Source organism: Pectinophora gossypiella, chromosome 22, assembly GCF_024362695.1.
Source record: "Pectinophora gossypiella chromosome 22, ilPecGoss1.1, whole genome shotgun sequence".
Taxonomy (NCBI): domain Eukaryota; kingdom Metazoa; phylum Arthropoda; class Insecta; order Lepidoptera; family Gelechiidae; genus Pectinophora; species Pectinophora gossypiella.
The window spans coordinates 11,210,499-11,222,649 of record NC_065425.1 but is presented as its reverse complement, the minus strand read 5'-3'; the positions used below and the strand labels follow the sequence as shown (position 1 = coordinate 11,222,649).

Genomic DNA, 12,151 nt, shown 5'->3' with positions numbered 1-12,151 from the left:
AAAGTAAAATTAGGAGGTGTTTGCAGGAATCGGGGCCACTGACACACACGCACGTGTAAAGGCGCAGTCGAGTAAATTGTACGGAGTGTCCGCTCTGTGGAACGGCTTTAGATACTGAATTTATTTATACCTACTTATTGTCTCCGTACTATGCTAATTAAGTGGGTAAAATATGTTTTTTTCTTGCCAATTTTTTGCTCAATGACTAATAAGATTATGAAGACAAGATTGAAAAAATATCTGTCACTTCATTTTTAAATTGTTACGAGACGTACGGTCAGGAGTACTAAAATGTACACTTTGTATGTAAACCATGTCAGATTAACTTACTTGATAAATTATACCGCAAGTCTCATTAAATGTCAAATATGATAGTGCGACAAGCTTCTAAAGTGGGTACATGATATTGTTCATGACTGTACACGTAGTATAGGTTAATACAATTTATTACAGGTACCTCATACAAAATAGCTAAACGAGTCATGTTGCTGAGGTTGCTTCTTCTTATCGTGTGGATTGAGAGGTGGATGACCAACCTCATCAACCCTGGTGTCAGGATTATTATTGAGCCGCCAAAGGCCGCTGACGAGACTCATGTAACGATTACGTACTCACATCAGTAAGTAGTAACCGGGACCAACGGCGGCCGGGGCTGGGACGTTAAGCCGTTGGTCCCGGCACGAGTTCGGACGGAGGTTGCTGATGTTGGTTATCTACCTAACAACCCACACGATAGAAAAATAATAAATATTTCAGGAAACTATCTACTCATCTCTTAACAAAGCATGGCAAGTAAAAAGTCTGTTACATTAACTGGAATCATGTGCTTTTGCAGACAAGAAAATTATCACAGTTTCACTATGAAACTATAAGAATATCTCTGGTCATTCTGGGAAATCACTAGTTACAAAAAAAATTATAAATAATTGTGAATATCTTCTCCTCATACCTCAATCCTAATGGACAATGGACCGGCTAGCAACTGATTTACTTATAATACTTTAGCTAGCAACTATAATTGGCATCTCAATTCGGTGACCTTGCTCTGTTTCAAGGTCACATTTTTGTGAGCCCGCCGCGTCTGTCTCGATTATAAATTGAGGCCTGTATTCTGTGATAGATAGATATTTCGAGACTCTATGACAGCCGTACACACACACACATAAACTCACGACTATTTCCCACCAGGATAAGCTGAGACTATGGCATTCCAGTTGCTTCGATCCTGACACAATTCTTGCTTCCTCCACATTCATCAATCGCTTCATACACGCACGCCGGTTCAGAGTATCGTACTAAATAAATAAATAAATCTTTCCTAAGGACATCTCCAATTTGATCACTGCACGTCCTTCTAGGTCTTCCTCTGCCAGCCCTACCAACAACCTTCGTTTTATATACCGCTTTCGTAATTCTATTATCCTAAATCCGGTCTATGATAGTCGTGTATAAAAAAAGTATATACATTTTGTAGAAGTTAAGCTGAGGGTCTACTTGAACAGAATTAACGTACGCAGCATCGTTATTTGCGGGTTCATATAATCTATCATAGGCAATTGTTTGAGGTATACGCGGTTATTATTATAATTAAAACACATAATACCGGGTTCTTACCGCGTTAATCAGAGATATGAGACTCCCGATGTTCAATCGTCCCGCGATCATGGCACTTGCAACAGTGTTGAACTATCGTGAGTCTCATATTCCTGATATAACCGGGATTCCAACCCGGGAACTCCGGATCGTGAGCTGAACCACTGGACCACGGAGACCGTCGTTACAACTGATGATCGACGTCGACAAAATTGAGATATATTAACCAGTCGGCAGCACAGAGAAACTCAGAGTGGCTCTCGAGTTTGAAGCATTGATCTGCTCTCAACGGTTTGAAGTGTTATCTTTATTGCGTTCAAACTCGAGAGAAATCTGAAGGGCCCCTCTTATCAGCGATCTGTGGTTTGAGAATGTAGGCCTAATACAGTGCGTGCTATCTATCCGGAGAGCATACATGAAGATTTTGATGAGAGAGGAAGAAGAGAAAGTGATGTGGCAGGGTCGTAACAAATTGGAAAAACGTCCATCAAACACCGCTTTCTGTTAGACCAACGTGATAGTTCGAATCCCGGTGGGGACATATCACAAAAATCACTTTGTAAACCCTATTTTGGTTAGGACATTACAGGCTGATCACCTGATTGTCCTAAAGTAAGATGATCCGTGCTTCGGAAGGGTCGTTAAGCCGTTGGTCCCGGTTACTACTTACTGATGTAAGTGAGTAATAGTTACACGAGCCATGTCAGAGGCCTTTGGCGGCTCAATAATAACCCTGACACCAGGGTTGATTAGGCTGGAATTCCACCTCACAACCCACACGATAATAAGAACGTGATAGGACAAAGAGTTGAGCCAAAAAATAATATATATTAGGATGCTAATATTATTCTTTGGTTTGGTGGATTTTTCGTTGGTACACCAGAACCAGAAGAGGTCCGTATTGCTCTATGACTAGAACCATTAGGACGTTACACCACCTGTTAAGGTGACGAGAGAAGTTATGCAGAAACCACCATTCCTCACTAAATCATCTGATGGAAACCTACAACCACATCCGGGACACTTCATAAAAAACACCTCGTTTTACACAGACACTACACATTGATGTTATCGTGCACGCGCATCTGTGTGAGTGACGTCTGACGCCCATACGGTTGTAGACTAAAGTAAGACCGAGGGGGTGAGGTAAACCTAGCTCAGCCGCTGGTGCGGGGCGGAGAATTACCGTTCCATACGTAGTATTATTCCTTATTCTATGACCCGGGGAGTTAAAGAGAGAAGAATATTAGCAGTCTAAAATACAATAACATATAATGACCCCACAGAAACAGACACCAAGAACCGTTACATCAAATGATGCTTTTCCGTGATACCAGCAATCACATACAATTTCAAGTCGTCGGTTGTAATAAGTTCTGTTATTTATAGAACGGTCACGAGCATTAATACCATGTCACATTTTATCTTTTTTATTATTACTGTTATTATCAAAATTAAAGTAAGAACCCGGTATTATGTCATAATTAAAACACATAATACCTATTATGACATAATACCGGGTTTTAACCCGGTAAGAACCCGGTATTATGTGTTTCAATTAACTTTTTTGGCAAATTCAACTGGAAGTCTCATTAGACGTCAAATATGTTAGTGTGACACGGTTCTAAAGTTAGTATAATGATATTTTTACATTACAGGACGGTTCGTAAAAAGACAGGAGTAAATATTTAAAGTTACTGGTAATTTTTACGGATCGTGCTTTATGTTTCGTTTAGGGTGAGCTGAGCAGTGCACTTCTAAATATTATTGTCTAATGTAGAATCTTGTCGTTACTCAAAACAATCAATAATACTTTATTGCACAACGACATATACAAAGGACATAAACATACGAATAAAAACATAAGCACAATAGGCGGCCTTATTGCTAAACAGCAATTTCTGCCAGGCAACCTTAGGGTGAAAGAAGTTAATGCATTGGAGCACGGACTGGTGCAATAAACATAATATAATGATAATAACAAAAAATAGTAATAATAAAATAATAAATATATATAAAGAACACCAAAACATTTTTTTTTACGAACCCTTTAAATTAATAACCTAATGATTGATAGAGTTACACCTAATGATACATCTCACTCATCAACGCACCCCATAATGTTATCTTGTCCAATCCAATCGTAAATGAACTATGTTTAGAGCATGGCGAGGGCATTGACCTCATGGCATGGTATGGCGAGGCCCCAAACGTAACAATGACTGATTGTTTTCTTTCGGTGGTAATTGAGAATGTAATGTTTGATGTTCTGGGTTACTTTCTATGTAATTTATTTTTGGTTTTAGTAAGGGATGGATACATCTTCTACTTTTTATTTGCCCGTTCCAAATTTAGGTGGCGTTGGCTTTCCTAATATTATTGCATTAATGCAGCCTGTCTTGGGTTACCAGGTTGGGCAAATTTTCGATTTGGAGGAGTTTAAGTAAGGTTTAAGTGATAGTAAGGATGTATAAATGGAATGTAATATTTATTACAGACCTAAATCCATATTTGTTAGTAACAATCTTCTTCTATCGTGTAGGTTGTGAGGTGGATTACCAACCCCATCAACCCTGGTGCCACGGTTATTATTGAACCGACATAGGCCCCTGACATGACTCATGTAACGACTACGTACTTACATCAGTAAGCAGTAACCGGGACCAACGGTTTAACGTGCCTTCCGAAGCATGGATCATCTTACTTTATCACGGACAATCAGGTGACCAGCCTGTAATGTCCTAACCAACCTAGGGATCACAAAGTGTGTGATTTGTCCCCACCGGGATTCGAACCCGGGACATCCGGATCGTGAGCACAACGCTCAGCCACTGGACCACGGAGGCCGCTGGAGTTTAAGTAACGATGGATAACTAGAATTAAATATTAAAAATAAATAAATAAGGACTACGATTTTTACCCAAAAATACTTACAGATTTTTTGTAAATACGGTCAGGCCTGTCTTTTTTCTAGCAAACACTTACTCCATTAAAAGAGCGGTAATAGTAAAGTACGTCCTCTGTAACATAACAAGCTCACGACTGTATCCCAAAAGGGTAGTCACAGAACAGAAGTAAGTACCCAAGCCTTACCGAGCTTTCTGTTAGACCAACGTGAATTGATGAGCCGTATCGCCGTATACTATAATGGTCGAGCCAACCGTGTAAGTGAAAACTGCACTATTCTGTGCTCGATAACATAGCCGCGATTCAAATATTTTGAAACGAAACGTTGTAGAAACGTTGGGCCCATGGGGTCCAGAAGCACGACAGTTTTTAAAGACAATTTCGGCTCGCCTCATCGAGGCAACTTCCGACCCTAGAGCAGGCAGTTATTTTGCCCAAAGTGTCAGTTTGGCGGTGCAGAGGGACAACGTGGCCAGTATTCTGGGGACTTTGCCTCGATGTGGTGAGCTGGAGGACATTTTTTATTTATAGCTTTTTATCCCTTTTTTATGTTTTGATTTTAATAATATGTGTGTTGATACAACTGTAGTTGGATGGAATGTACTTGTTTATGTATTTTTGTTTAATAAATAATTTGTGGTAGTTTTTGGAATATTTTGACAGTTTGTTATTGTATGACATCATTATACAATACAATACAATACAAATACACTTTATTGCACCAAAATAAAAAGAAATAATTACAAAAAGTCTCTTAACTAAGTACATGGCAAATGGCGGCCTTATCGCTTAAAGCGATTTTTTCCAGACAACCATAAAGTGAGGAAAAAGGTAAAAAAAAATAAAAATTGAAAGATTGCGGGTACAAACTATGCATACAACTTAACAACAAATACATGCAAATAAATATTGCACAAAATACCTAATAATAAGCAACTCAAGAGATTCAGACGATGACACTTCATTATAAAAACAGAACCATTAACAATTCTTCCTTTAAAAAAAAAATAGAAAAAATAAACAAAAAAAAAAGGATATAAGAGTAACTATTTGTGTAGCCGAAATATATCGATAATGGTTGTGTACTATACTACTATCTTATAGGTGTGTCTAGTCTGTTATCAGTCACCAAATGTGTATTCAAGATGTTTGCACTGATCAAATTGTTTATCAATTAAAAACTGCTGCTAAGCTGTTAGGGAGTGGTTCGGGCAGTTCTTTTATGCCCAGAGGGTCAGGGGGAGGGAGGTGGGTCTACTTCTTCAATCAGGTGACCAGCCTGTAATGTCCTAACCAAATTAGGGATCACAAAGTGATTTTTGTGATATATCCCCACCGGGATTCGAACCCGGGGCTTCCGGTTCGTGAGCCACTGGACCACGGAGACCGTTGGAGGCCGCTGAGGGTGTAAAAAGGCCAAATAAAAGCAATGCATCTAAAAAACAAGTTTACAATTTAATATTTCCGCCATTTTTTTTTTAGGTGAATTGCTTCAATGTGGCCGTTTTAACCCCCCAGCTCAGCATATAAGTATTATATTTCAAATTCCATCGCCGACACCTAAAGTCTTCTAAGTTGTTTGACAAGTAGAAAGCCATAGACACGACTTGCATAAATAATGCATCAATATTAGCACATGCAAACTGGTTGACAATGCATCTTACAGACACCAGCGCAAGTACCGCAACACTATAACAATTTGCAAGTAAAATTGTATATTAGTAAACAGAAATATAACTTGTTGGTGCCTTTGTATCTGAGTGTGTACTTGTGCCATACATATTTTGTACTGCTGTTTGAGGTAAACATAGTTTGAATATGTTATTAAATGCTTTGAGGTAAAACCTTTTATGTTAGTAGGAAGCTGCATGTCTTGTATGTTTAATTTAGCTTTTAACTGCATATTTCCCATTATTCTCAGCTGAAATTGGTGTAGAGAAAATCATACACATAATAATGCATTGAGCCTGTTTTTTTTTACGTAACTTATTGTAGATTTGCCGCTGGTATTAACTACTTGGCCGGACAAATGGGGAGCGCTGAGGGCTCTCACGCGGTAAAATCAACCTGCAATGTCCAACTAATATGTCCCCATCGGGATTCGGACTTCATCTAATTCTTAGAAACTAAAATGATCCGTATTTCGGAAGGCACGTTTAAGGAGCCCATGTATTAGTGAGATAAATACAAATCATGGAAACCACGTGATATCAATTATGTAGGATCCAAACATGAAGTCAAACTCGTAAAGTCGAATTCAGTGGTTTCGAGTCCGAACCCGATTTCGAACCCGTGATACTTCGATGGAAGCCACGAGTTCTCCGAAATGGGCCATCACAGACTTGAATGTCATTTGCCAATTGTACAGAGCAATATAATGTACCCACTTTAGGACTGTGTCGCGCTAACATATTTGACATTTAGCGAGACTTCAGTTCAATTTGTCAAAAAAGTTAATGTGACATGGTACCAAAGTGTATACATATTAATGCTCATGACCGTACCATCGTGGACTCGGGCGTCATAAAAATGGCTAAAGGGAATAAGAAAAAGAATTAGGTCGTGTACTAGATTCAGGAACCTGACAGAGGGCAGCAGTAACTGTCAGTACTATTCAGAGGCGGAGGACAGGAGTCCTAGTATGGTTTTGTAATAGACTACTCTGGGCGCCATCCCACTCCCGTCAGCTGTACTGCGGGGCGGAATGCAAGAGGGAAACCACTGCCCTATTTTTCCCTAAAAAAGTAGCTTGGAGGAAAACGCTACACCGACAAGAGCGTGGCTCTTAAATTGATGATGATGACTGTGATTACTAAATAAAGACAGATCTAAAACTGACGAAAAACATTTTCTTTTATTTTTAACTTATTTACGAATTTTAATCAAGAAAAACGTAATAATAAGTCAGACATTGGCCCCGATTCCTGCAGACACCGCCTAATTTTATTTTAAGTTATATCCGTCATTTTCATATCCGTCGAAAAGGAAAGGGACGGATGATTCACAGCTCTTAATTTTAGGAAGAATGAGTAAATGAATGAATAACCCGGGCGAATCAAAAGGTACCTCGCTGGTATGCAATCCGTTTGACGTGCTGTCTACTTAACTGTGACGGGTTATTGACGGATGTAAAATTTTTAGACGGTTGGTTTAGATTTGTGCTTAAAATTGACGTGTGTTCCATTAATTTTATGCTTGTCGATTACCCGATTATTCTATGACGTCACAGTGTGCTTTTTCATACAAATTCCATAGTCATTTCGTGTTGTGACGTTTAGTAAAAAGTAATTGATTTGACTAGTTGGAAACTAGGCTATTCATAATCCTTTACTATATGTAATGGATCATACAACGTATGTATGACACAAAAAACAAAAGTAACTAGATTATTTTTCCGAATTACGGCTTCGCCTACAGATGCCGGTTGGTATAAGCTTTGAATTTTGAGTCTTATATAAATTACATTAGAGCTCCAGCCCCCAACTTACATTAATAAAACCAATAACAAAAAAAAATGCAAAATTATTAATTTATACGTCCAAACAAAAAGTATTCTCCATGCCATTAACCTATAGGAATCTTAATCCCTTTTTTTAGACACAGTGAACCCATAAGAATGCCAACCTTCATAGTAAGTTAATACTTTGGCACACCTCAGACACTTCATACAAAACACCTCGTTTTACACAGACACTACATATTGACGTTATCGTACACGCGCATCTGTGTGTGTGACGTCTGACGCCATACGATTGAAGACTTAAGTAAGACCGAGGGGAGGTGAGGTAAACCTAGCTCAACCGGTGGTGGGGAGCGGAGGGTTGACGTTCTACACGTAGTATTATTATTACTTATTCTATAGTTTAAAGGGCTTTTTGTCGGACAGGCTAGATGCGTCAAGGTCACGGGTTACCATGGTTACGCCCCGCCGATTTGCTATTAGACTACACGACCTGATCGGCAAGCGGGAGTTGGTGTGGAGTAACCATGATCATTGACGCATCTAGTCGGACAGGTAGGTAGGTGTAATAAGCCTTTATGATTAAAGTAAGTGAGGAGCTCGGTGGCGCAGCGGTAAACGCGCTCGGTCTGCGATTGTTGAAGTTAAGCAACTTTCGGAAAGACCAATCATAGGATGGGTGACCACAAAAAAATTTTTCATCTCGAGCTCCTTCGTGCTTCAGAAGGCACGTTAAGCCGTTGGTCCCGGCTGCATTAGCAGTCGTTAATAACCACCAATCCGCACTGGGCCCGCGTGGTGGTTTAAGGCCCGATCTCCCTATCCATCCATAGGGAAGGCCCGTGCCCCAGCAGTAGGGACGTTAATGGGCTGGTGATGATGATTAAAGTAAGACCGGGGGGAGAGGTAAACCTAGCTAAACCGCTGGTGGGGAGCGGAGAGTTGCCGTTCTTTACGTGTTATTCCTTATTCTATGATTACGGTCAGACAGTACGCTCCAGTGACTTTTACGCTTCATGCCCCCAGCACGTAGGGCTAAGCTCCTTACAACAATGACTTTATTAATATATTGTGGACCACTCCCAGATAGGTACGGTCAGGAGCATTAATATGTATACACTTTGGTACCATGTCACATTAACTTTTTTGACAAATTGAACTGTATGTCTCACTAAATGTCAAATATGTTAGTGCGACAGAGTCCTAAAGTGGGTACATTATATTGCTCATGACTGTACCTACCATGTTCTTTGTGCAATACTAGCTAAAATCTAACGGCCTCCATGCTCTAGTTGAGAGCTGGGCTCGCGGAGGTCCCGGGTTCGAATACCGATAGGGCCATATCACAAAAAGCACTTTGTCAAAAAAAAATCTCATTTGTACAATAGCCAATTAGGCGTATTTAAGCAAACTATAAATGTGGAGGAAGCAAGAGAAATACGTCATGATCGAAGCAAAAGGAATTCCAGTCTCTGCTTACCCCAGTGGGAAATTGGCGTGAGTTTATGTATGTATTTAGGCAAATGAAGTTTAGTGAGATGTTTAAAGTTAATCTCTTTAAAACAACATGATTTAAGAGAATAATAAATAATCTTTAAAGCATTTGTGGAATGCAGACATAAATGGGTTAAGCTAGGAACAGGTTTAATTATGTAGGTCTTTACCTAACTGTACAAGTCTAGGTACAAATAGGCAAATACTAATTCAAACAACACCTTATCATATACCAATGTGTTTTGAAAATGTAGGTACTTACTTGGTATGTAAATAGCAAAAAGTAGGACATTTTGTACAAGAATAGAGGATAAACAGTTGTGGAAAGTTACTTAGTAGTCAGAATATTATTATAATAAGTAAAATGCATAATATAAATGTCCCTAGTTTGGTTAGGACATTACAGGCTGATTGCCCGAAAGTAAGATGGTCCATGCTTCAGAAGGCATGTTAAGCCATTGGTCCCGGTTACTATTTATTGATGTAAGGGGTAATCATTACATGAGCCACGTCAGGCGCCTTTGGCGGCTCAATCATAACTCTGACACCAGGGTTGAGGAGGCTAGTATTCCACCTCACAACCCACACTATAAGAAGAAGAATGGTTAGAAAATTATCCTAGCATCACCTAGGCAATGGGTATCTTTCAAGATAGACAACTAATTGCCTTCTAGATTAGGTTCCTCACTCATTTACATTGTTGAACAGAAAGATGGTTATATTTTAGTCTGTGGAATGTCATTATCACTAATTTAAGAGCCAGACTCTTGTCGGTGTAGCATTCCTCTCCATGCTACTTTTTTTAGGAAAAAATAGGGCAGTGGTTTCCCCCTTGCTTGTGGTTGTTCTGTGGAATGTAATATACCTATTTAATTATTGAAGATGATACATAGATGGAAAGAATTTCACATGGACAGGAGGAGGACCTGGTTGTGTAATAGTTAACACGCTTGTAGCCGCTTGACAAGAGCTGTGGGTGTATGTCCCTAGTCCTGTCTGAGTCGGAAATTTTGTCGCTTTAATTTTCTCTCTGTGAGTTTCCCTAAGCACAGGTGAATGCTACAAAAACAAAAAATATTTAATATGTTGTATTTTAGCAGTATAGGGTACTAGAATTAATATTTATTCACCTTTAAACATCATGTAAAATGAAACTCCTTGCATTCTGCCAAGAGAAGAAAGAAAGAAAAGAAAGAAAATATTTATAAGATAGGTATAACCTTTTCATATAAATTGTGCTGATTCCTGCAGACATTATTATTTATTTCATTTTCATGTATTTTTGGTTTGATAATTTTAGGACCAGTTTTATCTCAGTCTAGCACTCTATTGTTAGAGCTATCAGGCAAAAATATAATAGTAAAAATATAAAAGTATAATATGGCAAAATTGACATCATAATTAACTAATTCATGAAAATTTACTACTAATAAAAATAATCACTTATTGATATGGATAACTTGTTGCTCACTTGTTATCAGAAGGGCAAGGGTGATGCAGGTGGTGGAAGATAAAAATATGTTCAAGGTATGTAATAAAATAACAGTAGTATAAATTGGACAAAAATTTGTGTATGTGGGCATTTTTAATTAGGCAGAATGCGGTGAACCTTTGCCTTTAAATTCGTAGTTATATTCTTGATAAAACATGAATGCAAATAATATTTGTATTGCAATCAAAGGACGTAAAAATGTTTTCTAGATCAGAATACAAAAACAAAAACTATGTTTTTATTTAAAACAAACCTTATTGGATTAAGTTTCTTCTGATATTCGCCTAACAGACCATTAGCTAGAGTTTAAGGTCACAGAAACCGTAAAAAATTCGCATGTTTGAGCCACTTCCTTGTTACCTTGTGAGAATCATTCACATAGAAACACGGATAAACTCTTTTTACGTAAAATGATGCTTTGTAAACCTGCCGTAAGGCGATACGGGCACGTTCTGAGTATACAAACTGCGGAGTTAGCTATAATATCGAATTACTGTGAGATTACAGGCATCATTCCTGATACACTATACGAACATACAATTTCTAACCTAAACTTGTCTTCAGTACTCTTCTTTCGCCTTATAAAATGATATAATCTACTTGAATCTTGTCTTTAAAGGACAAAGAGCAAAACTAATTAAGTCCCACGAATTAGAACAGAACAAAAACAACAAAAAGTAAATTGAAAGAATGGCGGGCGGCATATCATGGCGTGCGACAAGGAATTTATTATGGAAAAATAATAGGGAAAACCATAAAAAATACTCACGTTCACAAATGTTTTATAACACTAAACACTTGATAAAACACCACAACACCTAATTATCACTGAAACTGCGCGTATTATCAAACAAAACGAATAATTAACGAGAAAGCGTCGTTAAAGTTCATCGTTTTCGGCGGAATAATAAATGTTGCCATGATAGAATTGAACATTCTACTAAATAACATGGTTTTGTAGCCTTTTTTTTCATACTGGGTGTTTGGCAATCCTATGCTGTATTTGCATAGAATAATACTACTTATAAAACGATTACTCTCTGCCCCGCATATTGCCCGCATACGTATCGGGCGCCGACCTCACCCCGCAGGATTTTACTTTAGATTTAAATAGTCATAAGCATACTGGCTGTAACCAGTAACGTGTAATGAAATCACTCTATGATATTAAGTTTCATTATCTTCTTTCGCAATATTATTGTTTA

The 12,151-nt window shown here is 38.4% G+C and overlaps 1 protein-coding gene across 2 annotated transcripts in view; it reads right to left on the bottom strand.

Moving 5' to 3' along the window:
• LOC126377069 (ABC transporter F family member 4-like) overlaps positions 1–11,859 on the bottom strand; it is a 53,363-nt gene extending 41,504 nt beyond the window's left edge. For both annotated transcript variants that reach the window (XM_050024706.1, XM_050024707.1), the window contains exon 1: positions 11,716–11,859. The gene's annotated coding sequence lies outside the window, so the exon portion shown is untranslated. The remainder of the gene's footprint in view (positions 1–11,715) is intronic.
• Between the last annotated feature and the right edge of the window lie 292 nt (positions 11,860–12,151).